Consider the following 27202-nt stretch of genomic DNA (forward strand, 5'->3'; position numbering starts at 1 on the left):
ACGCAGAGCCCCTGAGAGGGAGACCCAGCCGAGGGCCTGGAACAGCTCACTCCTGATAAAAAGGACCCCGGTGAGCAAAGAGGCTGGATTAAATTCCTTGGGGGCATGGAATTCAATACAATTATGATTTGCATTGCTTATTCAATTACTAGACTGTTATTTATGTTAAATAACTGTATGGTCTTTTGGGTTACCAAGAATAGAAAATGCCTGAAAGCAGGTATATTTCCTAAGGAAACCAGGCCCATTCTTGTTTCTTGAACCTATTAGATGGAACCTTTTTTTAAAAAATAGTTTTATTGAGATATGATTTACTTGGCACATAATTTAGCCCATTTAAAGCGCCCAGTTCAGTGGTTTTTGGTATATTCATGAAGTTGTGCCACTATGACCCAAGGATTCCCGCATCTGTTATCAGACACTTCCCTTTCCCATCCCTCACCCCACCCTCGGCCTAGGCACCTAGGGCTCCACTTTCTCAGACTGAATCTTGAATATGCTGAGCGTTAGATGCTCCTCCCTCCCCACCCGCCTTGGATGTCAGCTTTGAACAGCTGTGTCGATGAGGGGATTTTTCCAGGCCGAGTTTGAGAGTGTATTAGTCTGTTTTCTGTTGTGAATAGCAATACCACAGACTGGGTGAGTTATAATGAAAAGAGGTTTATCTTGGCTCGTGCTTCTGGTCAGACTGTGGGGCTGCATCTGGCCACGACCTTCTTGCAGGCAGAGTGCCAAGACAGCACAGGGCATCGCTGGGCGCGGGGCAGGGATGTATGTGTGCGGGTGGACGGTCCTGCGTGGTCTTCTGGTCTCTCTCCCTCTTCTCGTAAAGCCACAGCGATCCCTGATGGGTCTATCCAGTCCCGATCACCTCTAAGCTCCACAGTCGAATTAAGTTTCCACCCTCTTAATACCTTGGGGGGGGGGGGGGGGGGGTGCTTGGACTCCTCCATGGGTTTCTGAGGGACACGCCTGGTTTTAGCAAAGGGGTGAGAGAGAGGAGAGTGAGATCCATGTGGGGCAGAAGGGAGGCAGGTACCTATATGGAACTGTGACCGCCAGGCGAAGATATGCTTTAGAAGAAAAGAGAGGAGAAGCAGAGAGAAAAAACCAGGAGAGAAAGGGGCTCCCCTGGGCAGGTTTTCAGGGTCCATTTCTATCAACAGAAACAAGGACGTCAGGAAAGCCGGATGGAGTCAGGGACATTATTGGACTGAATGTAGCATTGATTGTATGAGCTGTTGACAAGCAGCCTCAGCCGTGGAGTGGCCGATCCGTCTCAGAGTCCCCCTGATGTCTGGGAGAACGTGAAGAGCCACGCAGGAGACCCCTCACCTGCCCCATTGCGTGTATGAGGGAAGCCATTGTCCTGCTGGATGCCAAAGGTCCTCATTTGACAGTCTCTAAAACGCTCAAAGTATCTACTGGGTATCAATATCCTATTTCAATGCAGGCATCCATTTTTTTTTGTTTTGTTTAATTAAAAAAATAAATCCATCAAGAGCCCCATTTAGAGGATGTTCCTTCCCTCTGGTGGATGAGGCAGAGCATTAAGGGCCTCTGGTAGCAAGATGATGACCTGGCAGAGATGTCCATGTCCTAACCCCTGGGACCTGTGAACACTCTGCCCCGTGTGGCAGAAGGGACTTTGCAGATGTGACTAAGCTAAAGGTCTTGAGATGGGGAGCTGATCCTCCGAGGAGGGAGGCGGGAGGGTCAGAGAGGAAGATGTGGTGACAAAAGCCGAATTCAGAGCATGCAGGACCACCACCTGGGGATAGGGCCGGCCTCTGGGTGCTGGAGGAGGAGAGGAGACAGATTTTCCCCCACAGAGCTTCCAGAGGGACACTCTGCACTTCTGACCTCCAGCACCACGAGGGAGAACATTTGTTTGTCAAACGCCCCTTTCTGCTCAGTCATTCCACACAGCAGGCCCAGGAAACCGGTGGAGATTTTGAAGCAAAGTCCCACTCTTCCTTCGAGACGGTGGCCTGTCCATCTGTAGTAACGACTCACGATCACCGATGGTCAGAATGTGCTGGAAACTGCTCCAGATGCTGCGCGGATCCCGTCTCATTTAGCATTCCCAGTGAACCTGAGAAAGGTCACCAGTGTGGCCCTTATTTTGTAGACCAAGGACTAAAGCGTAGAGCAGTCTGTCTGAACCAGAGGCAATTTTGACCTCCAGGGGACACTCAGCAATGTCTGGAGACTACTCTTTAGGTTGTTACAACCAGGGGTCGGGGTGCTCCTGGGACTTACTGGGGAGAGGCCAGGGATGGCTTTCCAGGGAGCCCCTGAGGGTAGCCTGCTCTCTTCTGGAGTACCTCCCATTTGGTGCGGTGCGTCAGGTTGTCGGTAAACAAATGTGTAGTGTGTGTGCACTTGTGTGTTTGTGTTCCAAGTGTGCACAGGGGCGTGCGTGCAGGGTGCATGTGGTATGTGCACGGACGTGCCTGCGCCCATGTGCCAGAGGGGGAGGTGACGGAGGAGAGAGGACCCTGCCCTACCTCAGCCAGAGACCAGGGTGACCAGGGTTCCCCAAACACACTCTGCATTTTCTCACAACTGTGCCCCTATCTGGTGCCCCCCTCCATAACCAACTGGCACCTTCTCTCTGTTCTCCCGGCACCTCCCTCTGTTATTGCCTTGAAGCATTTGTCTCTGCCTGGGTGCTGACCCCTCTGCCTGGCTCTGGCACCCACACGGGTCTCCGCAGAATCTCTCTTCTGAAGCTGAAAGGTGCGTCACCTGTTTGAGCAGCATCCCGAGCAGCTGGCTGTTTGCGGAGTCCCTGCTGAAAGCGGCGGGAGGGGGGGAATCATCCTTTCCCCAGCTGACCTGGTGGGGGAGTCGGATGTGCATTCCTCGCCCTTGCTTCAGATTAAGCCTTAGCTGAAGAATCTAAGGCACATGGCACCCAGGGGTAGTTCCTTTTCATCTCTTTTTCTCTTTCTTTCGGACAAAAATAAATGAAATTTATTTTCATTTCCTCAGGAAAGACAAAAGATGCTGGTGTCCTTTGTGAAGGACCTGCTGTCTGTGCCTGGTGTAGGACAGGTACGTGGAAAAGCACAGATTTTTTTCCATAATCATTATCTATTGCTGGGTAATAAACAGTCTCCCAAATAAGCGGCAGAAATCAATCTCCTACTACAGAATTTCTGGCAGTTCTGTGGGGTGCACTGGAAGCGAGGAGGCATCTCTTGGAACCTCTGGCATTGCAGCCAGGTGGCAGCGGGGCTGGAGTCTCCTGATGGCTCCTGAGGCTCCTCCCCTCACCTGTCTGCTGCCTGGGTTCAGATGGCTTCACAGCTGGAGGTGGCGGGCATCTCCCTCCACGAGGCCTCCTCTCTTGGCTGTTGTGGACTCCCTCACAGCATGGCCGTCTCAGGGAAGTTGGATTCTCACATGGTGATAGAGAGCCAGGCTTCTCGGGAACCAGCTTAGAAGTCAGGCAGTATCACAGCTGCCAAATCCTATGGGTTACACTGGCCCAGTCCAAATCCTCAGACAATCAGTGCACACCAGAGGGTGGGCACCTACCAGGAGGTGTGGCTCCCCGGGGCCATCTTTGGAGACTGGCTACCACTATGCAAAGTTTGTACACAAAGAAGCAAAAACAATTACATTCTCTGTCAGATGCATCTAATTGCAAGAGACAGCAAACTTCTTGTGTAGAGAGTAAGACACTAAATATCTAAGATTTGTGGTCTACATAGTCTATGCTGACTACGAAACTCAGCTACCATAGTGTTAAAACAACCACAGACAATATGTAAGTGAATGGACAAGGCTGTATTCCAATAAAACTTTATTGACAAAACAGGTGGTGAGCTGGATTTGCCCTGCAGGGTAGTTTGCCACCCTGCTGGCCTGTTTGATGATGTAGACAATAACAGTAACAATAATCAGGATACCATTTATTAGGTACTTAGTCAATGGGTGCATCCATTTCCTACGGCTGCTGGAAGAAATCACCACAGACCTGGTTGGTTAAAAAACAAAAACTTGCTCCTTCATAGTTCTGGAAGCTAGAAGTCCAAGGTCAGTTTTGCTGGCCCCAAAGCAAGGAGCTTGTGGGGCCTCTCTCCCTCCAGAGGTCCTGGGGAATCTGTTCCTTGTGTTTCTGGAGACGAGTGAGCCAGTTCACATTTGCTCCTGGCTTCTGGGGACAGCTGGTGCTCCTTGTCTTGTGCACAAGGAGCCTCCTCTGCCTCCGTCTTCACATGCACTTCTCCCACCTGTGTGTGCATGGAATCTCCCTCTGATTCTCTCTTATAAAGGTACAAGTTGCACTTAGGCTGTGCCTGGGGTTAATCCAGAATGAGCCTCCCATCTCAAGATCCTCAGCTTAATAATTTCTCTTACCATTGAAGGTAATACTCCCAGGATCCTGGATTTAGGAAACAGATATATCTTTGAAGGGCTATTTTTCAGCCTACTCCAAGGGAGCAGGTACTTTATATATCTTTACTTTTCCTATTAAGCCTAAGAGGTAGCTATTAGCTTTGCTATTTCACAGATGAGGAAATTGAGAGCCACAGATACTTCCTAACTAACCTGCATAGCTCATGAAGCTGCTAAGTAGCTCAGACTCTCTCCATTTCCCCTGAGGGATATTCCAGGGAGAGATACCGGCCATGCTACACCATCCTGTGTGACTTTAAGGAATTCACTTAGTTTTTCCGACCCTTCAGTATTTCCATCTGTAAAATGAGAATCGTACCCTTCCTGATCTCAATGGGATGAAATTAAGCAATTTTTATGACAATTCCTTGGAAAATATTCTGTGTTATATAGAGGCAGGGGGTTATTTTTATCTAGAGTGGGTTCATCAGAAAGTCTTAGAGAAAAGAGATGACGTGGCTGAGCATCATGAATGAGATGCCAAAATATTTCTAGAAATCATCAGTGGCTTAGAGTGCGGGGGCTTCACTTAAGGTAGCAAAGTTCTGATGTAAATCCACTTAAAAACACTCCCTGTTTGAGGAATTACACCTAAAAGCCACTTCCCACAGAAAGATTGAGAGAAATGCTGCATTATTTCAAGATGGAAGGCGAGTTCTATTCTTGATGACGTTGCTTCCTCCCCATCCTGTCCCTTCGTAAGCAGCATGTTCGTTTGATAGCAGTCGTGCCAGGTGCTGTTTGGGTCTGTTAACTTTCTGCCATGTCTGTCATCTTGGGACTGGAGAGAGGATGGTGGGAGAACAGAGCACCTGGGAGGCTGCATAGCTAAGCAGAAAAATGACTCAGGAAGAGAAAGGCAGGCACCGTGGAAGGACACTTAGGAGCCACCTAGACGTCTTTATCAAAATTGATTTTCCCGGGACAAGCCTCTACTCTGCATACATGCCACATTTATAAATCTAGATCAGATGCAGAAAATGCACCCACTCAGAACAGAGCACGTCCAGCAACCCGGCAGACATCACTAATCAATTATAGTGACCTGGCACTCCAGGCAGTCACTACCAGTCAATGAATTCTATCCATCACCTCTGCACTCGCTGATAAGCCTGGAACATAAATTTCACTGCATTAATTAACTGACTTAATTCCAAAGGCTTCATCACCTGCTGTTTGTACCCAAGCTGAAGCTGCTCCTTTACTATTTCCGTAACTGCCTGGTGTATTTGCAACACAACAATACCAGCTACTGATGGCTTGCTGTGCGCCAAGCTCTCTGCATCCAATTCTCACAAATGTTAGTTTTCTAGGTAATCGGAGCTCATTTGAATAAGATGCCAATCAAGGGAAGGGTTCCACTTACAAAATGTTTGGAGACTGCTGCTCTAGCCAGTCTTATTTTTGTAGATGAGGGAGGCATTGCAGGACCTTGGTTCACCAGAGTTTACTGTTGTTGTTGTTGTTGTTGTTTTTTTTTTGGTTGTTTTTATTTGTTTGTTTGTTTGTTTGTTTGTTTGTTTTGGGGGGTACTGGGGATTGAACTCAGGGGCACTCGACCACTGAGCCACATTTCCAGCCCTATTTTGTATTTTATTTAGAGACAGGGTCTCACTGAGTTGCTTAGCACCTCGCTCTTGCTGGCTTTGAACTTTCAATCTTCCTGCCTCAGCCTCCCGAGTCGCTGGGATAGATGATTTGGGGACTGCAAAAGAAGTTATTACCCTCCAAAAACATGGTGTGGGCCAGATAAGCACTCATGGTCAGGTGAAGGAAAACAACAACTTGTGCTTGTGAGTTGTGTGTAAGTGTGTGCGCCCATGCACATGTGTGGACAGAAAGTGAGGACATTCAGCAAACACAGTAAAAATGTAGCAATTGGTGATTGTGGGCGGAGGGTGCCCAGGGATTCATTCTGTCAACTTTGCTACGCCTTTGAAACATTTTACAATAAAAAGCTGGGGGCAAAGGAGTGGACTAAAATACAGAGAATAGACATATTTAAAAAGCAAAAGTAAGTTTAACTAATAAGAACCCCTTCATCCATGGGCTCTCTGCCACTTCTGGTTTCATTTTTAAAACTTTTACTGAAATACAATTTGCATGACATTAAATTCACCCGTTTAAGATACACACATCAGTGCTCACTTAGTTGTGCAACTGACACCTAATTCTGGAACATTCCCATCACCCCCAAAGGAACCCTATCCTGCTCTGCAATTTGTCTTGGGTTATCCTTCCCAGCCACCTCCAATCTACTCTCTGCCGTGAACTTGCCTGTTCTGGACATTTCGTAGCAACGTGTTCACACCGCATGGGACTCTGTGACTGGTGTCTTTTGCAGCGAGTTTTCAAGTTTCTTCCACGCTGGAACCTGCGTCAGAGCTTCATTCCTGCTCATGCCTGAATAATCGTTAACATGCCACATTTTTTTTTTTAACCCATTCATTGGCGGCCGTGTGGGTTGCTTCTCTATTTCAGCTAAGGTCAATAACGCTGCTGTGAACCTTGGTGTTTTTGTGGATGTGTTTCCAGTTGTCTGGGGGTCTAGAACTTGGAGTGAACTGCTGGGTCATTGAGGAACTCTGTCCTTGAACTTCAAGGGTCCTGCCAGGGTGTTTTCCCAACAGACAGCTCCATGTGACACACCCACCAGCAAGAGTTGATGGCTCTGATTTTCCCACATCCTCACCAACAGTTACTGTCCTTTAACCTTAAAAAAAAATAGCCATTGAGTGGGTGTGAAGTTACAGCTTGACTTCTCCCTCATTTCAGTTTTTTTAATTCTGGTGGATTTAGGAGAAGTTGTCTGCAGGGATACTGAACCCACAAACACAACAGGGGGCCTTAAGAGCACTTCCTCCTGGTCTCCTGCCATTGATTCTTTCTTTCTCCCCCTCCCCCACCCAACCCTGCCTGCCCTTGTGCTGGGGTGGAACCACAGCCTCATGTGCTAGGCAATTAAATGGTCTGCCACGAGCTACAGCTCCAACCCCAATTCTGTTGATTTTGATTCTTAAGCTCCATCCAGCATGCTCCATACTATGCCCAAGTTGGTGTTTCCCTAATCGGAAATGCCCCAAAACCTGAAACTTTTTGGGTTTTTCATCATTACATGATGCCTGTAATGGTTAATTTGAACCGTCGACTTGATTGGATTAAGAGATGGAGATGATTAAGAGACCTCTGGGTGTGTCCATGAGGGCATGTCTAGGAATGATTGGCACATGGGAGAGCCAACTGAAGAGGAGACCCTCCCTAAGTGTGGGCAGCACTGCCCAATAGGATGGACTGGAAGAACAAGGAAGCAGATGCACATGCAGATGCAGATGCAAGCTCGGCTCTTCTTGAAGGGGTTCTTGATCGCTGCTTTGATGGTCTGAGAACACTGGACTCTCACTTCTTCATTCTTCCAAAGCTGACGCGGCCAATGATTCTCCAGGGAGTTTCCAGAAGCCTTGGTCTTGGACTAGGTCTTGGACTAGAAAGATCACTGCTGATCTTTCTTGTTCTGGGGCTTCTGCCTCTTGGACTGTGCAGCTGCTGGTTCTTCCAGCTCTCCAGCTGCAAACAGCTATCATGGACTATCCAGCTTCTGGTCATGTGAGCCAATCTAGTAAATCCCCTTTTATAATCATCCCTCCTGTTGACTCTGTTCCTCTAAGAACCCTGACTATCACGATGCCATAAGTGGAAAATGTACACCTGACCTCACAGGACAGGTCGCAGTCAAAACACAGGTACGACAAAGATACCGTGAACTTCTGGGCTGGGTATATAAGGTACATATGAAACATAGAGTTTATGTTCAGATTTATCCTCAGTCTGTCTCATTATGTATATGTAAATATCCCCGAATCCAAAGCCCTCTGGTCCACGCATTTCATAGAGGAAAGCTCAACCTGTCCTCACGTTCTCCTCCTGTCTAACGAATGACCACAGCCTCTGTGGCTGCAAAACTCTATTAGGTCGCAGTGCTGAAGGCCCAAGGTCCAGTTGGGCTCCTAGAATCAGGCACCAGATTGAAACCGAGGGGGCATCCAGGCTGAGTTCTCTGGAGGCACTGGGGAATTCTGCAGAACGGAGACACTGCTTCTTTGCCAGCAGTCGGTTGGGGCTGCTCGGCTCCAGAAGTCACCCATATTCTTTACCTCATGGTCCCCTCCAGTCGGCATTGACACGTGGAACCCTTCTTAAGCTTTGAAGCCGACTTTTCTTAGGAGTTTTAAGTACTCTTGTGACTACGTCAGTCCTGTGCAGAGAAGCTCCGTAATTTCCAGCCAACTGACCTGAGAACTTAGTAACATCTGCAGAATCCCACCACAGAAATACCCAGGTTCATGCCTCCATAAAGGGAAAAGGTGTATATAAGCAGGGCCTGGGAGTCCCGCTGGCCAGCTGAGAACTTTGTTTCTGGTGAGGCTTTTGACATAAACAGTAAAATAGGTCTTGGCTAGCCATGACTTCAAAAAATTTTTATTTAGTACTAGAGATTTTTAACCCAGAGATGCTCTCCCACTGAACTACATTCCAGTCTTTTTTTTTTTTTTTTTTTTTAATTTTGAGACAAGAGTCTCACTGAGTTATTTAGGGCCTCACTAAGTTGCTGAGGCTGGTCTCGAACTTGTGATCCTCCTGCCTCAGCCTCCTGAGCTGCTGGGATTACTGGCATATGCCGCTGTTCCTGGTCAGACATTTTTAAAATTAATGATCATGTTTGTTTCTTCTTTTAGTGGTGCTGGGGACCAAACCCAGGGCCTCATGCATGCTAGGCAAGCACTCTACCCCTGAGCCACATCCCCAGCCCCTTGAGATGTCTCAATGCAGGACTGCACAAGGACTCTCAGTCTTAAGGCTGATGCTGGGTAGCAACTGTTTAAAGTATGCCAATGTCCTGCACATCCATTAGTGTCATCCACCTGCCTCTTGCTGTTGATTGCTGAATTGATGACTCCTGCTGGCTTCAGGGGCTCTTCGCGTGTTGATCGGGACCTTGTTGAACCTCAACACAGTGACAAATGGCACACTTTTTTCCTCTCATGATTCTGTGGCTCCTTTGAATAGACTATCCCTCTGATGTTTCCAAGAAAATTCTCTTTGATGTTGCAAGTCGGGACACTTGAGCTTTTAAGGAATTTTAAGCAGAGAAAATTAGTATCTGCCCACTCGGAGCCAAGCACGGTCTTGTGCCTCATGGTGGACCCTGGCTTCCGGAAACGCTTTGTTTTCAGCCACGCCGTTTCCGACTCCTGTCAACTAGTCCAACTCTCACATTCTGAAGTGGGAATAAATTGTCCCTTGTTATGTTAAGTAGCCAGAGAGTTCTTGCTTTTGATGCTGTCAAAATGCAAGTCGGTTTCAACTGGTCCCCAAGCAGTATTTCCCAGTGTGTTTCCCTGGGACACCAGTTTCCGAAGATGAGTGACAGGTGGAAGAGATTCTGAGGTCAAACAGGTTAGCCATTACGGCTTGTTATTCATCTGCCCCGGGGAGATGAGTCTGCTGTGATTTCCAGGTTCACCCAGACCTCGGCTGCCCAGTTTCCCATTAAGGAAATACTAGGAGATCAGAGTTGTAAGGAGCACACTTCGGGAAGGATTTGTGTCGAATTAATTCTTTGGCTTGAGAAAATAGGCACATGCCAGCTAGTGTGTTTGTGACACCTGTCAACAAAGAGATATACCTCCACATTGGGGACACAAGTACATATTTGGGTCATAGGCACACATATAAGAACAGACAGACCATTTTTGTATCTTTGATGTTTCCCATGTATAGATGGTCAATATTCTCAAGTCGAGGTCTTGGAAGCCACATTGGAACAATTTGATTTCCAGTTGGAGAAGAGAAATGAATAAATAGTTCTTGGTGATCTCCAAGGACATGGGTATTTTGGGTACATTATCCTATTTAAACCTTGAGAATCACTTGACCGATATAAGTGTAATTACCTTCAGTTCATAAAGGAAGACAGAAAATCAGAGAGATCAAGTTTGCCTGAAGGCCACACAGCTCGTAAATGCCAGAGGGCGACGGGAGCCAGCGTGCCTGACTTCAGAGCCCCTCCTGCTTCCTACACACCACCTGGCTCTCTGCCTTTTTCGGTGACATTCTTTAACTTGTGCCATAAGAGAGTCACTGATCGTCCGTCGAGTGTGGAGGGAACATTTTGAACTGAGTTGGATTTCTCCGCTGACCAGCGTTAGGATTTCAGAGAACACCGTCTTCAACTGAGAGCGGATTTGGGTCCTGTGTCCTCGGTTTCTCCATTCCTTCTCTCTTCTGAATGATCCAGGAAAAAAATAAATCACCTAACGCACCAGGAAACTAACTCTGGCCTCACTTATTTTCCGATTTCTAGGGATGGCCAGCTTTGCGTTTATTTGAGTAATTATGCCGGCTCGGCCCTCTTGACCTGGGAAGCCCCTTCATTTCTGCTCCTGTTTCCTCGTCGGTAAGATAGGAGGAGCGGTGACATTCCGGGAGCTAAGGGAGGATCCAACAAGGTCATGAAACGGGACAGTGACTTTCAAGATCTTCGGTAAGAGTGCTTGGTGACCGTGACTTCTCTTCCGCCTTCTAATTGGGCCTTACTTAATTTAAGCAATCAGGAGAAAATCCAGAAGTACGCCTCCTCAGGGACACCCCCAAAGGGCTCTGAGACTAGGTACCCAGCAGCTAGACCGTCCTCTTCCTCACCCCTCGCCGGGTTGGCGGGGACTTAGTGGATGGCCGGTCAGTCCCGCCGCAGAGTTGACTTGAAAATGCAAGTCAACAGGAACATACATTAATATTAACCAGAGAACAAATATTTGCGGAACTCCCCAGGCCCCTCGTGTTTACCTTTGCTCTGAGAGATGTCGTTAGCAGAGGTAACATCAAACAAAAAGTTATTCCTGTCATCCAGGGAAAGTTACACTCCTGGCTCTGGCCCTCGGCCTGAGCTACTACCTGTTCCCAAGCTGGGCAAGATACGCTGGCATTTCACCCGGACGCGCATCTGCATCCTTTTCCAACGTTATCTCCGTGTCTGCAGAGCGAGCTGACACCAAGCCTTGCCCATGGTTAGGCCATTTTGTTGAATTAATGAATATTTACAGAAACATGCTAAGCTCCAGTACTCTCTGCATTTAACTTGGGACGAGATGAACAGGTTTTGTTTTGAGTCTGGAAATAGTCTAGCTCCTGGAATGTGTTTTTCCCGGGGAACATACATGGTCGAAGATGAAGTAGTCTGACTTTGCTTAGAATGAAGCTGTGCCAATATTTGGCCAATATTTGTTACCAGATTCACCAGCCCTGACCTTCAGCTGTTGGAGATAGACTTCCATGGCTCAGCAGGACATCTCACTTGTGCCTGAAATCTCAAGTTGAGCACATGCATGCACGCGCGCACACACACGTGCACACACACATATGCACACACATACATGCATACACATGTGCACCCACATGCATGCACACATGCACATGCACACACAGAGATGCACACAGATGCACATGCATGCACACTCATGTACACACATGCACATATGCATGCACACGCACACACATGCACACACATACACGCACATGTGCGCGCACATGTACACATGCACACACATATACACGTGCACGCACGCACACACACACACACACATGGTTCTCCCATTCAGAACCTTCAGCTGCACTGTCACGCGTCCCTCCTTCCGCAGGGTAAGTAAAGCGATCTGGAAAGTTGGATGCCTTTCCCATTAACTGACCCGGTCATCACGTACCCACTTCATGACCCTCGAGGTGGCTTTAGTGCATCTCCTCACCATTGACAAAGGCCCACCTGGCTTCACGCATGCTGAGGCGGAAGGCTGTCCCATCCTGCAGTCCCCTGGCTATCACGAGTCCTTTGGCACGCCTCCCCCGCCTCCTGTAGATGGACCCCATTTACGGCGATTCCACCCAGAGCCTTGGTGAGGCTGGGCCCTGCCACTGAACCGCACGGCCTCCGAGGGAGCGCTTTGCATAAAGCCCATTAAGGAGGCGACAGCTGAGCCTCCCTCTAATAACTCACAGTGGCAGGTCAGAACAAATAGTTCTTGGTTTTTCATACTTGGAGGAGTCAGGGGGTCGGGTGGGCGGAGGAGGGAGGCTGCTGGTGGTGGAGGACGCAGCCTCCCTTTTTGGCTAATAGGGGATTTAAAAATAGTGTCTCGAGAAAATCGTTGCACACCAGAGACCACAGGGACCCTGCGTGACCCAGGCAAAGAGGATGCAGCTATTTCTGTGAGCTGCTGGGGTGAGTTCAGTCAGTGGTTTTAAAAATGGGGGCGGGGACAGCCGCAGGGTTTGTCTTCCAAGGCGATTGCTGGCGACCAGTGTCCCCCAAGCCCAGCACCGTGGACTGTCCCTCTCAGGACAAGGGCAACAGACCCTCCTGTGCTGGGCAAGAACAAGCAGCAGGACAGGGATCCAGACAGCTTGTGACAGCCTTTCCCGTCCTCCCTTTCTTTTGAACAATTTCTTATTTTTTTATGGTGGTAAAATATACATACATAAAATCTACCTTCGCATTTTGTTTTGTTTTGTTTTGGACCAGGGATTGAACCCAGGGGTGCTTAACCACTGAGCCACATCCCAGCCTTTTTAAATTTTTTAAATTTTGAGACAGGGTCTCACTAAGTTGCCTAGGGTCTCCCTAAGTTGCTGAGTGAGGCCGACCTCCAACTTGTGATCCTCCTGCCTCAGCCTCCGGAGCTGCTGGGATTATAGTTGTGTGCCGCTGATCCTGGCTCTTTTTATGTGTGCCATTAAGGACCTGCACGTGGTTGGGCAGCCATCACCACCATGTTGCCGTGGAACTCTTCATCTTGCAAAACTGAAACCCCGCCCCCATGAAACACTAAGTCCCATTCCCTGCTCCCTCCAGCCCCTGCTCCTCCATGGTACTATCTCCATGAATTTTCACAGGGGGACTCAACACTTATGAGTGGAATCTTGCAGTATTTGTCCTCCTGTGACTGGCTCTTGTTACACTGTTTCAAACTTCATCCATGTAGTAGCAGGTGTCAGGATGTCCTTCCTTTTCATAGCTGAATAATATTCCATTGTGTGCAGAGACCCCCATCTCACTTATCCATTTACCCATCAGTGGATACTTGGTAACTCCTCCCCTTTTTTTGCAGTTGCAAATAATGCAGCAACGAACTGAGTGCACTCCAGTTCCTATATGAACACCCGAGTCCTCCTCCATGTCCTTCCCCCCGATCGATGTTATTTTTCAGAAGAATCTGGTGACCACAGTGCAGGGTGCAAAGCCCTGGGCTTGCCAGTGGCATGGGGAAATCCCCTCATTAGACCTTAGACACACAGACGTCGCATCCTTCCCTTCTGAGGAGAGGCTTGTGTTACGGTGGCCGGATGTCCCTGTTTGCCAGCTGGTCTCGGGTCACACCTGTTGTCCCAGTGTAAATATCAACGGTTCGGCTTTGCCCTCTTGGGAGGATCCCGGGCTCGATGAGAGGGTCTAGGCCGCCCTCTCTGTGGAGCTTTCTGCGTGAGTGAGCCGTCCAAGGAAGGGTTCTTAATGGGGGAGGGGAATTTGCCTCCCAGGGGACGTGTGGCAACATGTGCCAACATTTCCAGCCTCACACCCTGGGCAGAAGGCGCTCCTAGCCTGGGCAGGGGGAGACCCGGGTGCTGCTGATCACCCTGCAGAGTGCGGCCCGGCGCCCCCACCCCTCAGAGAAGGACCTGGCCCTGGGGTCAGCAGTCCCCGGGGTGCAAGGGGGAAGGACTAGGAAGGAGAGGAAGCGGACTCCAGCAGGGCTCGGGAGATGAGCTCAGCTTTCCCTCCCGCCTCTGCACAGAGCTTGACCCCTTTTGAAACGGCTCAGTCCCGTCTGTTTGGTCCTCGGTGCAGAGGGGCTAACTCCAGCCCCCCGGGTCTGGTGCAGAGCAAGTGCTCCGAGTCCCCCGGCTTGCCAAAGGCAGAACCCTGAGCTCCCAGGCATAGGTGGTCCCCCCACCCAGACCCCAGAGGTGGGAGAGCAGGGGGGTGTCCCGCCTCACACCCTCAATTGATATTCCCAGAACACCCAAATGACGTGTGGCTATTCCAAGTCCCAAGTTATGCCTTCAGCAGCGTCTGGGTCAGTGATGGAATGCGGAGAAGCCCTGGGCCTGTCCCCATCTGGCCTGTTCATAATTGGGTGTGTTTCAACGCGCATGCGCGTCCCAGCGCCAGATTACGTCATTGTCTTGGCCCCTCACCTGTCAGGTCTGAGCTCGGTTTGCTACCGCCCGGTGGTGGGCTCTCCGTAAATACTCGTCAAGGGTGAGGTCAGAGGAAGCGACCGACTTCTGCTAAGGACCATTATTAACCCAACCCCAGCTCCTCCCCACCTGGGGGATGACAGCACGGTCAAGGGCAGCGAAGAGTCACACTTGAAGAGCTCGGGAGAAATCTGACGGAGCTTAAGTGAAATCAGGCCACGAGAAGAGGCACAGGATGTTCATGAACAGGGAGGACCCAAACCCAGTGACCGATGGGCTAGTCCTTAGGAACCTCGCTGCCCAGATTCACTCCATCACGGTGACTTCCCTAAGTACAGTGGAGACGGGTGAAAAATCTTTATGCCAATAAAAAAATATTTGCAAAGCACATTTTTTCCTTGTTTTAATTGGGTGACCCCCCCAGAAGGCCGGCTTACCTACTGATGAGCTGGAAAATCAAAATGACCACAGAATTCACCTTCCGACGGGGGAAAAGGACTGCGTAAATACGGAGAATTACTTCCATTAGTCGGCAGGTCACACATGAACAGCTTTCTGCTGCTGGGGTTTATCGGCCCTGGCGTAGATCTTGGGATTCTGGGGCCGGGGAGGGGGAGCCGCCTCAGTTACAGACAGAATAGATGACTAGCCTGGTGCCAATTAACCTCCCTTTAATTGATAATTAATTTTAAAACCTATTTACTCTCCCTGGAACAGCTGAGACTTTAAAGAGACCACTGTGAAAACAAATGGACGGTAAAGTCTTCTCTCAGGAAATGAGTGGGGCCTCGCGGGAGCGGGAGAAAGAGCAGGTCCCTTGGACCCATCCATGGATCAAAGTAGCCTGGATGCTCGCGCAGGGGACAGGCAGAAGTCACAGGGCAGTGACCGCCCCTCCCATTCACTGTCTCTTTGCTGACTCTGGTCTCTCCACTCCCTGCTGGGGTGACCGACATCCCGCTCTGCTTGGGACCCAGGAGTGGCTGGACATGGGACTGTGGGTGCTAGAGATGGGACAGCTTAGTCCCCACTTCCAGAGTCCCAAGTCCTCCGGGTCAATTCCTTTCCAGACTGCCTCCCAGTCTCCGGGCCTCCATTTCCCTCAATGCTCTCTGGCGATATTCCCTGATTTAAACCTTGCGTTGAATACCCTCCTCCCTCACTCTGTTTCTTTGAATCTTTTTTTTTTTTTTTTAATTTTTATTTTTGGTACCAGGGATTGAACCCAGAGGCTCTTTACCACCAAATCACCTCCCCAACCCTATTTTATATTTTATTTAGAGACAGGCTCTCACTGGGTTGCTTAGGGCCTCGCTAAGTTGCTGAGGCTGGCTTTGAACTCGCAATCCTCCTGCCTCAGCCTCCCGAGCTGCTGGGATCACAGACAGGAGCCACTGGGCCCGGCCATTGTTTTGAAAAGATGCCACCAAAGGGCGAGACTGCCGTGCTGGAGCGTGCTCACAACAGGCATTGAACCCCTTCCTTGTGCTCCTAATGGACAGGCTTATTATAATTTTTCCTGACTGCAGCATGGTTCCCAATAAAGAATACAAACAAAAAAAAAATGCAGAAAAATACAAAGAGGATATAAACACCAGTGGGTATAAACACAAAGAGGGACTCCTGGACTCTCAGCTCCTGTGGACGCCGCCGTGTTTATTGTAGCCCCTTTATTCATCTTGAAAGCGCAGAACTCGCCTGTCTCTTGGTCGATGTGGTATTTCCTTCCTTCCTTCCCTCCCTCTTGAACAGACTGGGGGTGAATATAACCGTGGTCCTCACCCGGTTCCCCTCGTGATCGTCCCAGTGACTTGGCGGGCACTCGGACGTGGAGATTGTGCTCTTCCCAACATGCTCTCGTGATGCCTCCATAGTTCCTACTGTGGGTCATGAAAGATGCATTTGGGCCTGTCGGGAATCCAGCTCGGAAAGTGCTCGGGAGCTAAGAGAGTTATTAGCCGAAAGCGCGGGGCGCACCGGGGGCTCCCCTCGCCTGAGGTCTGGACTGGTCCAGCCGCCCAGCCCCCATGTGGAGTTTGGATTGCTAAGCTAGAACTTCCTCCCCCGGGGACCCTCCTTCAGGTCTGTGGTTCAGCACACAGCGAAAGACCCACGGCTGTTTGAAACTCTCATGAAATGCGGATGCACAAATATTTGCCAGTGTGGAGAGGGTTGGTAAAATACCCACGTGAGGACACGTGCCCACTGTATATAGCAGCTCCAGGCCCCTTCAACCCAATGGAATAATCGAACCCCGGGCTCTGAGGGACCCACTGGAGATTGTCCTGCTTCTGCGGATACTGAACTTGTATAATACTTCTCACTTATTTATTAGCACCCTACTCTATTTTAGTCCTTCCTTCCTCCCTCCCTTCCTAGGAGATATCCCCAGTTGAAACCAAGGAGTTTCAAGCTACATTATCTGAAACCACTCGCTGTGTGCCCTTGGGAAAATTGCTTAGCCTTTCTGTGCTCATTTTTTCCCATGTTTTGAAGTAGGAAAGACAACAGTACCTACCTCCTCCAGTCATTGTGAGGATTTAGTAAGCTGTGTGTGGACTTTTCAAAACCATTCTAGCACATGGGTGCTCAGTGGATGACGACCATTATTATAATCCTTTCACCTAACTAATATCCCCTGGGCTATTCCACCTGGGCAGGCCATGTACCAGGTGTGAACCCCACCCTTGCAGAATCTGCAATCCAGGGACAGAGATGGTCAATAAACGTGAAAGGAATACAGCAAAATAGTTACTTTAGTAATTATTATTAATAATAGTCAGGGAGTGGCTTCTGGGCTTCCAGGTGGTTCAGGAAAGTCTTTTTAAGAAAGTAACATTGAAACTGCCATCCGGGGTCACCCAGGGCGAGGACTGAAGAGAAAATTCTCCAGGCAGAGGCAAGAGCAGGGACGACTGGAGCTAGACCCAGCGGGGCTGCAGTGGCCATGGGAGGTGGGATAGGTGGGGGAGACCCACTCCCAGGGCCTTCGGCCGACTCAGGAGGCCAGGGATGGTGCTGGATTTCAGGTTTTGGAAGATCATTTTGGCCTTTGACCAGCACTCAAATGTACAAGGGCCTGCGTGTAAGTCAGCTGTCAGGGTCAAGGACAGAATCCACTTGGGCTCGCATAAACAGGAAGGAGGTTTATTTATTCACTCGCAAAATGATCGGGAGAACTGGGGAGACCCAGACCCAAAATCAAGCTTCCAAGTGCAGCCCCCCGCAAAACAATGCCTGGGTCGAACATCAAAGGCCACCAGCTCACTTTGCCGGGCACCAAGGTCACGTCTCAACCTGGCTACCTCTGGGCTGCGGCTGGCTGCTGTGTTGGGGACCTCTGTTACCAAGTGGCCACGAAGAGGGACCTTCTACAGACTCTGGGTCACGTGCCTGCAAGAGAGCCTGGGAGTTTGCCATCTGAGTTCTGAAACACCCAGGTGCGGTGACTTGTCCAGGAGATGGAAGTGCTTTGTCCCAAGGGTACAGCCTAAAATACGTCATATTCCAGGAATCTGACGGCAGTCAGCGTGGCGTGGGAGGGATAGCTTGATTCGGGGGACGCCACCGCGGTCCTCCAGGCCAGAGCCTCTGGTGTTGAGAGGACGAGGCGGGGGAGCCTGGAGAGATGACATGGAGTAGGACCCCAGAATTCATTCGTGGCCCAGACTTGGAAGAGACAGACAGAAGACTGCTGAGGTCCGGCTTCTAGGCGCGAGGTCTTCCCGCCCTATTTTCTACCTAAATATCTAAAAACTAAAGATACTTCGCCCAGCGACAAGATGCGACAAGATGGAACCTTGAAATGGAACAAGTTTTGGGAAGCTGAGTTCCTGCAGGGTCTGTCTGCTGGCTCCCTAGTAGCTTCTCGATCATTCGGATTATTCCTCCGCACTCACTTGCCTCAGGCAGACCCGTTATTCCCAGACATGTCAGGAATGAGCCCCTGGGGGAACGTGGTGGCCTGCGCCACGTCTCCCCTGGGCCCGATTCTCTTACCAGGCTTCCAGGTGGCAACACGGGCCATCAGGAGTTCCCCCCGCTCCTCTCTGACGGAAGTGCCCACGGGCTTGAGTGGCAGGCCAGGGAAGGTGGCAGAAAGACCCCTCCTTCCTGGGCGCCTGCAGGAGCAAGACCCCAGGCTGCCCCAGCTTTCTGGGCCGGTTAGTTCTTTGTGCGTGAGGAAGCTTGACGGGACTAGATTGATGGGGCGCATGCAGAGTCGTGAGCTTGAGTCTCCTGGGTCCGCTGCAGCCCAAAAAATTACTAAATTCCTCCCGTCTTGCCCCAGGGGCCAGGTGGCTGTGTTGGAGGCTGGAGTCAGGGAAGGATGACAAGGCAAGCTGGAAGGAGAACATGGACCAGAGACTCCCAGACTCCCTTCCCAAGGTGTCTGCATCCTCGGAAAGCAACGGGGACAGCCACTGCCAGCCTAGAGTCATGGGCTCCATGCTAGTTCTGGAGACCCCTTTCCTACCACCCCTTAGCACACTCCATGGGGATCGGTGGCCTCTCCTTTCCCTCCACCCGCCACTCCTGAGATTGGCTTTGCTTGGAGGTCATCTTCTCACTAGTCCCATGTGTCACGACGGCTCTTACCACGTGTCACTTTGGTTGGGTTCATCCACGTTTCCCAACATCCCCTGCCCTGAATGTTTCTGGTGGGAACTGTCTCAAGACCCCTCCCCAGGGGGCGCTTTGGAGGGTAGAGGAGAGGCATCTGCCATTTTGTAGCTCACCCCCGTGTGGCCTACCTCCCGCGTCCCCTTGGTCTGAGACAGGAGTCCGGTCTGCAACCCTCCTTGTTCCCCAGGACTCCCTTCCGCTCCCCTGACCCCGGGGCTCCCTGACTGAGCCCCTGGAATTCCTGCAGACACCCACGCCCCTCGTGAGCAGAGGCAACAGGAAGGCACCTCAGCTTGGGCTGACGTTGCCAATTGCCACAGACGAGGTGGCTGAAGCAACAGAAACTCACTCCTCACAGTTCTGGAGGCTGAGATCAGGGTGCCGGCCTGGTCGGGCTCTGGTGAGGGCCCTTTCCCAGCTTTGCAGATGGCCGCCCTCTTGCTGAGTCCACACGGGGTGGAGATCAGAGAGAAAGAGGAAAAAAGCTCTTTTAAAAATAAGTCCCTGATCCCATCATGAGGACTTCACCCCTAAAACCTGATCCCCTCCCTGAGGACTCATCTCCGGGTACTTTCCCACTGGAGTTTAGGGTTCAAACCTAGAGGTCGCGAATATCCTTTATCCAGAAGCGTTTCCTATTTGGGATTTTTTTTTTTTAATTTAAATTTTGGGATGGGAACCCACGTCTGAACACAATATTCGTTTATGTTTTTGAGACACTTTATACACATGCTTGAAGAGAACCTTATATAATTTTAATAATTTTATGCATGAAACAAAGTTTTATGGTGTGAAATTTTCCTCTTGGCTTCATGTTCGTGGTGCCACCAAAGTTTGTGATTTTGGAGCATTTTGGATTAGAAATGCTCAACCTGTCTGAATTTGGGGGGCGGGGGACACAAACAATCTCTAGCTAGCGGCCACCGGTTTCGGTCAGTCCCCATGTTCCAGCGTGTTCTCGCTGCCTGTTCCTCACTTCACGTAGATTGTGTAATGAAGAATTTCACTGACCTTTCCCTCTGGTTCCTGGCGGGGAGACCTTGGAATTTCTCAGGTAACAGGAGCTTCCTTGGTACTCATGGGCCTCCCTCCTGCATGCACTGAAGTTCATGCTAAGAGATGGAAGACTCAGAACAGGGCTGGTCACCAGAAGGACTAACCCGAGGCCAGGGGGTTGGAATCCTGAGCCACCCTGGCCTCTGGGAGGGCCCAGGGCTGCAGACCAAGTTCAGTCCCGTGACCGCAAGCCTGCGGGTGTCGGCGGACCCAATAAAAACTGCACCAAAGCTCAGGGCAGCTTCCTGGCTGGTGAACACACAGATGTTCCCAGAGGGCGACCTACTCCGATTGCCTCAGGAGCCCTAGGCTGGGGGACCCTCGTGGACCTCATCTGTGAGTCTCTCCACGCATCTGGCCCTGGCCCACATCCTTTATGAGAAAATGCGATCTTAAGCACAGTGCTCTCTCGGTTCCCTGACTTGCTCTGGTGCATTACAAAACGCACAGGGGGCCGTGGGAACCCCCCGCCTGGGGTTTGTGCCCAGGAGGTGAGACGTGCAAAGGGCCTGAGGCCTGCACTCTGGCCTGGCGTCTGAAGTGGGATCAGTCTTGTCGGGAACCTCGCCCTTAATGTGAGGAGTCCGATGCTCACTTCAGCCATTAGTGGCCAGATTCAAATTGCAGTGCGCCAGCCGGTGGGGTCAGAAAAACCGCCCTCTTTTCTTTCCAGACCTCCGCCCTGCACCCTTGGAGGTCAGCCTTGGAAGCAGAGTCGGCGGCTTTGGCCAGACGCTACCCGGGTCCCATACTGCACCAGGTCTGACCTCCGTAACACGGGCACCTGTGTGCGAGGGTCCACGCCCAGCCACGTCGAGAGGCCCAGCCTCGCGGACAGGACGCAGCCATCCGTGCCTCCGCCTCCCCTACCTGGTGCATTCTGCACTCCCTGGTCATTTATCCCACACTTGTCTTTCGAGTTGCCTTGGTGACAGAGGGAGTTGGGCTGTTCAGTTCTACCAGCTGGCCCGGTGTCCATTGCCCTGTGCGGCAAAGCAAGGACACACTGCTGGAGAGCTGGGCAGGCTTTCTCTGGATTTACCTGACTTCAGAAGCATGGGCGAGAGTCCGTGGGCTGGAATTGGGGTGAGGACTTGGCAGGAACCTTTCCATTCTGAGACTTTTTTGGACCCTGTCCAAACCAGACAACCTGGGATGATATATGATTGTCCCCCGTGCTTGATTCTTCTTTGCATGTGTGTGTTTCTCTCTTCCTACCCGACTGCATAGCAATAATAATTGCTCCCCTTGCTAAAGGGTCCCTGCAGTGACGGGCACCTGCTATCTATTATCTTTAAAGCTTCCAATTCACACTTGGGTGATCCATTTTGCAGACCGGAAAACTAAGGCTTATAAAGTCACCTGCTTTGGGTATACAGTCATACAAAGGTAGAGCTGGAATTGGAACCTGGGTCTCCAAAATTCAGGCTGTGTTCTCCCTTCCGTCTCTGCTCGGTCAGCCCCAGGAAGATGCCTGTGTGTCCCGGACACCCACCGATGTGTCTGCCAAGAGACTCTGCTTCTGGCACGGACTGGGTTCACCCCTCCCCCATACCCCCAGCCCTCGAGCTGGTTGTCTCTTGCAAGTGACAGGAGACAGAGGGAAGAAAGGCTTCCCTTGCTTGCCCTGCTTCAAGCCGAACGCTGGGTATTTTTAGCAGCCTGGGAAGTCTCCCAGTGAAAGGGGGTTTTGAACTTGCCTTGGGGGCCCCGCCTCCCAAGCCAGCCCCTCCTTGAAAGGTTTACGGCGGACCCTCGGCAGCCCTGCTGATGCAGCTGGTGATGTTTATAACCGCAATCGTGCCCTCCACGAGCCCCAGCCCTGATTTCTTACCCATCTCTGTCCTGTAACAGAAGATTTTTCAATGGCTAGGTTGGCCTCACGGACAACATTAGTTCTAAAATAGCTCCGGCCTGGCTCGGAGGATCTCGGGAGGCCTCGCATGGGGATTTGTACTTGAAGTCATGGAAATACATTTATTTTACCTTCCTCTCTCTCCCCCTTGGAGGGATTTTAATGCATCATGCACGAGTATTTCTCTCATGGCAGGAAAAAAAAAAAAAAAAAAAAAAAAAAAAAACAACTTGCTTTGCACAGAAGACAAAGAACCGAGTGTGGCCAGGGCTGACGGAGAAGAGCCCCTTGGGACGCCCCCATGTGCATCTGGGGTGATGGGGGATCTCCTCAGAGCTTCCCCTGGGGTGTTGGCTGCACTCGGTGTTCAGGATAGAGACCCTAATGGGGCTTAAATGCTGCAGAAGGTGCCTAGAGGTGGGCCTCCTTGCTAGTTTGGGGGAGCAGGCATGAGGTCACGAGTCTTGGCTCGATTTGAGCCGGTTAGATTTGAGCCATTTAGATGATGTGGGCCCCCCACCTGCCCCTGTTCATCGACAGGACCCCTAACCTGCAGATGTCCACTCTATGTGGCCAGGAGAGCCACACCTATGTGGACCATGTCCGGAATGAAAGGACGCCAAGCTGAGGCCAGCCAGGACCTAACTTCAGAGGAATTGTCTTCTCTCATCATCCCTCATCCCACCCTTGGGGGACCCGCAGCCAGGGATCCACTACCTGTGAGCCAGCTCGGCTGGGCTGGGATCTGGAGAACCTGTTCTTCTCCCCCTTCTCTCACTTTCCCCTTGGCTTCCATTCATTTCCTTTACTCCCTCCCTCCCTCCCTCCCTCCCTCCCTTCCAGTATCTATGGAGACACCCAGGTTTGCTTAGCATCCCCACTTGATGGACAGTTAGCTTGCTTCCAGTCTCGCACGGTTCCATCCAAGCTTCAGTGAATCAGCTCATGCACAGTCCTGTGGTCCCTGCTCCACTGTGTCTACAGGACAGAGTCCTAGGAGTCCAATTGCTGAGAGAAAAGGCGTATTCACCTCCCTAGTGGCAGAAGATGACTCAGATTTACTCCTCACTGTTTTGGAGGTCAGAAGTCTGAAAGCAGTTCTGGTAGTCTGGATCTTTCCGTCAGCTCCAGGGAAGAATCTACTTCCTGGCTTTTCCCCGCTCCTAGTGGCCGCTTCTATCCTTGGCCTGTGGCCCCCTTCTTCTCCTTCTGAGACACAGCTCTAAACTCTGCTTCTGACGTTACATCCCTTCTCCTCCTGACCTCCTGCCTCCCTCCTAAAGGACCCCCGTGATGGCATCAGGTCCTGTCTCCCTGTCGGGATTCCTACCGTCCACCACATCTGCAGAGTCCCTCCTGTCACGACAGCTAGGTTCCATTCGTCATTCGTCCCAGGCTTTAGGATGTGGTACCCGACGCAGTCTACTTGGAAGATTGTTCCATACTTCTTGTTTGTTTGTTTGGGGAGGATACCGGGGTTGGAACCCAGGGGCACTTGACCACTGAGCCACATCCCCAGCCCTATTTTGTGTTTTATTTAGAGACAGGGTCCCAGAGTTGCTGAGCACCTTGCTCTCGCTGAGGCTGGCTTTGAACTCGCCATCCTCCTGTCTCAGCCTCCCGAGCTGCTGGGATGACAGGCGATCGCTCCCGGCTTGTTCGTTTGTTTTTGTGGTGCTGAGGATGGAACCCGGGACTTCAAGCAGGCTAGGCCAGCACTGTCCCGGTGAGCCCCATCCCCAGCCCCTATAGTTTGGTACTTTGAAGGGTATATAGTTCTATACGTTTGAAAATGGTGAATTGGCCTCCCGAGCAGCTGATGTGTCCACCGTCAGCAGGAATGCACAGCCCTTCCTATAGCCTGCTGATGGGCCCTGTCACGCCGATCTTTGCAAATTTGCTGATACAATATCGTTGTCCTTAAGGTTTTATCAGCACTTTCCTCGCGCGTGAGATGGAGGCTGTGTTTGCGTGCGAGGCCGCAGGCTTTAGATTGGGTGTTTGGTGTGCCGTCTTTTCATGTCCTTGGCTTGGTTTGCTTTGAGTTGTTGGGCTTTTCATTGATGTGACATTCCTTGGAGCAAAATCAGCCCTTCGAGTTGAATTGCAAATGGCATGATGATTACCAACCCCTTTTTGCAGATGAGGAAACGGAGTCTCAGGGAACATAAATGGCGTGCTCGAGGCTGCAAGACCATAATGACAGAGTCAGACTTGCAACCGTCCTGAGGTTAGACGTCACCCCTGCTGTGTTCCCATCAGCTGGTGGCTCCGTAGATTGTCTCTCCGTCAGGCCGAGCATTAGAAATAGTACATGAACCTCCTCTGTCAGAGGAAGCGTTCGCAATCTTCCGGGGCTTTCCATTTTTATGATCTCACTTTCCCCCTCCTGGGTTTCATGATCCCACCTGACACAGGAGGAAATTGAGGCTCAGGGGGACTTGGGAGCCTGGGTGTGTGTAGACCTGGGGTCGGAACTTGCCACCTGTCTGGTGCCTTTCCCTTCTGCTGTTGACCTGTGATTTTAAGTAGGTCAGGTAAAATCTTAAAAAATGCACCCTACCTGTGCACAACTATACGATTACTTATTTTCTATAGTTTTTTTAATTGACTTGCATCCTGAACAGAGAGCTTCACTCTCATTAGGAACAGGGTTAAAAATGACAAGTACGACGGGTGCCTTCTTGGGTCTCTAATTCCACATATCTAAGACTTTCACATGCGACCTACAATCTTGTTTTCCATAAGTACTGCATGTTTGGGGAACAAAGTACTAAATTTGTAGAAACTGATGGAAAATGGCAGACCCTTACCCTTACTGCTCTTGATCAAGCACCTACTAAATACCAGCAGCTTCGTTTCATCTTTATACCAACTCTAAAAGGCAGACACAGGATTTCGCAGTTCATAGAGGAGGAAGCGGAGGCTCAGAGAAGTCAAGCGACTCATCCCAGGTCCCCCAGCTGGGAAGCAGCGATGGTGGGATTTGAGCTCAGATATTTCTGACTGAGAGGGTCAGGCATTTACCCCAGTCCTGCACAACCCTGGGTCCCCCCGCAAGTCTGGGCACTAGTTTACTAAGGTGATGGCCAGATAGTGATTGCTGACCAGGACAGTAATCATCCACGTAAGGCGTTTAGCTATCTATCTCACTGCAGGCAACTTGGTGTGACCCTGACTCAGAATAAAAAATAAAAGGGAGGGGGGAGGGGAGTGGGAAAGAGAGCAGCATGAACCGGGCCTCACTTTCCTCCGCTCACGTGCGGGTACACCACCCGCCTAACTCCACATCACGCTCATCCACGGGAATGGCATCGAAAGTGTAGCGTGTAATATGTCAAAACACACCGACTGTCGTGTAGATCTGAAACCGACAAAAATAAATGAATACATATGAAGTGAAAAATCAAAAGGGCTGAGAATGTGACTCAGTGGTAAAGGTAAAGTACCCCTGAGTTCAATCTCCAACACCCCCCACCCAAAAAAAAAAGGCAGGCCACCCCAGAATTTTCTGCTCTGCCATCAGTCGTAGCTCAGTCGCCTCCAAGAGGAAGCAACCCTAATCCAACCCGTTTATGAACGAGGAAAGTGCCGAGGTCCCACAATCCCCGAGAGGCGCCCTGTCAGTCAGCAGCAGGGCAAGAGTAAGAATAAGAAATAATGTGATTTCAGGAGACTCCTGCGGGGACCTCAGGGCTCACCGGCCCCTGGTTCTGGGTGTCAGAGGGGCCTCCGGGCGCTGGCCCTACAACGGCAGCTGTCCCCTCCACGCAGAGGCCTGGGCGCTGGGGTGCGTCTGGGGTCGTGCACGCCGTCCAGCCCGAGTGTTTTCACTCCTCTCTTTTCCGTCTGGGCTGGACTTTCTCTGTCTCCATCGGGGGACTGGTAGCTCCATATTTTGCAGTGCTGAAAAGACGACAGATCTGTGCCCCGTGGAACTCTCCAGGGTGGCTGTGCAGATGAACGGGTCAGCTCTGGAGAAGCACGTGGGGCCCCAGACAGGCCGAGGGGAGGCCCTGGTCTGGCTCTTTGTCCCAGCGATCCTTGCGGCTGGTCCCTGGATACACTTCTGATTTTGCTACGAGAAACTGGGGAGCAAGGCCACTGGGTCCCCTAACTATGACGCCAGGGATCACCTCTGAGCCGCTTCTCTGGTCCTCTGGCTCTCAGCGATGGGTTTTTGGGTCGCGGGGACGGATATGCCTCTCAGGACCAGAGGGAGCCAGGCCTCTGCCCAGTATGGACGTCAGAACCACAGCTGGCTTGGGCTCCTCTCGGGGCTCTTGGAGGGCAAGCTTCGGAAGCTGCCCGTTGTGCAGAGAGGGAAACGGAGGTGTCAGCTGGCATCTGAGGGACTCCTGTTCTTTTCATTGTGTCCACTTGCCAAAGGAAAAAAAAAGAAGCAGCCAGAGTCAACCCATCCATGACCCAGGAGGGGACGCTGCTAACACTGGCGTGGAGGCCACCCTCCCCAGCAGCCTGCGTGGTTCTGACCATCACCTCTAAATTGCAAGACCCCCTGTTGCCTGAAGGTCGGTTGACATCTCTGGGCCGTTGACTGGGCCTTAGGGGTGTTTAGGTGACGCCCGAGGCAAAGGAAGGGTTTAGCCACATCAGCTAAGCTCCAGAGGGGACCGAAGAGCTTCATTATTCAGCAGAAAAATAAAGCCCCCGAAGAGGCTTGTTCCAGCACATTCTTCAGCTCCTGAGTGGGAGGGGACCAGGGTCCCGGCCCTTCACCTGGTGGGCCTCACCCGCTACCTGAAGTGCCCTAGTCTTGACCCCCTAAGTCTCCACGTGCTCCGGGTTTTTAGGAAATGTGTGTCCGACTGACGTGCTGTTTGATTTGAGGAAAAGGCTGGGCAGCCAGGAAGAAGTCTGCCTGCGTCTTCGGGGGGCTTTTCAACAGACCAAGGTGGAGGAAAGAGTTCTGAGGCGCCGGCGGCGGGTGTGGGGGCTGCTCGGGGCCTGAAGAGCCAGGCGGAGTTCTGGCTCCTGAGCGGCGGT

The 27202-nt window shown here is 51.1% G+C and overlaps 1 long non-coding RNA gene across 2 annotated transcripts in view; it reads left to right on the plus strand.

The window, feature by feature from the left end:
• The window catches only part of LOC306668745, a 33852-nt gene extending 17801 nt beyond the window's left edge, over positions 1-16051 (plus strand). The window contains exons 2-4 of one of the 2 annotated variants that reach the window (XR_013765962.1): positions 2998-3060; positions 10772-10951; positions 13055-16051. This is a non-coding gene — a long non-coding RNA (uncharacterized lncRNA). Of the gene's footprint in view, positions 1-2997; positions 3061-10771; positions 11928-13054 lie in introns of those variants that run through there. The other variant, XR_013765963.1, reaches the window with a different exon arrangement.
• Positions 16052-27202: the final 11151 nt, after the last annotated feature.

Source organism: Sciurus vulgaris, assembly GCF_902686455.1.
Source record: "Sciurus vulgaris genome assembly, chromosome: 8".
NCBI lineage: Eukaryota > Metazoa > Chordata > Mammalia > Rodentia > Sciuridae > Sciurus > Sciurus vulgaris.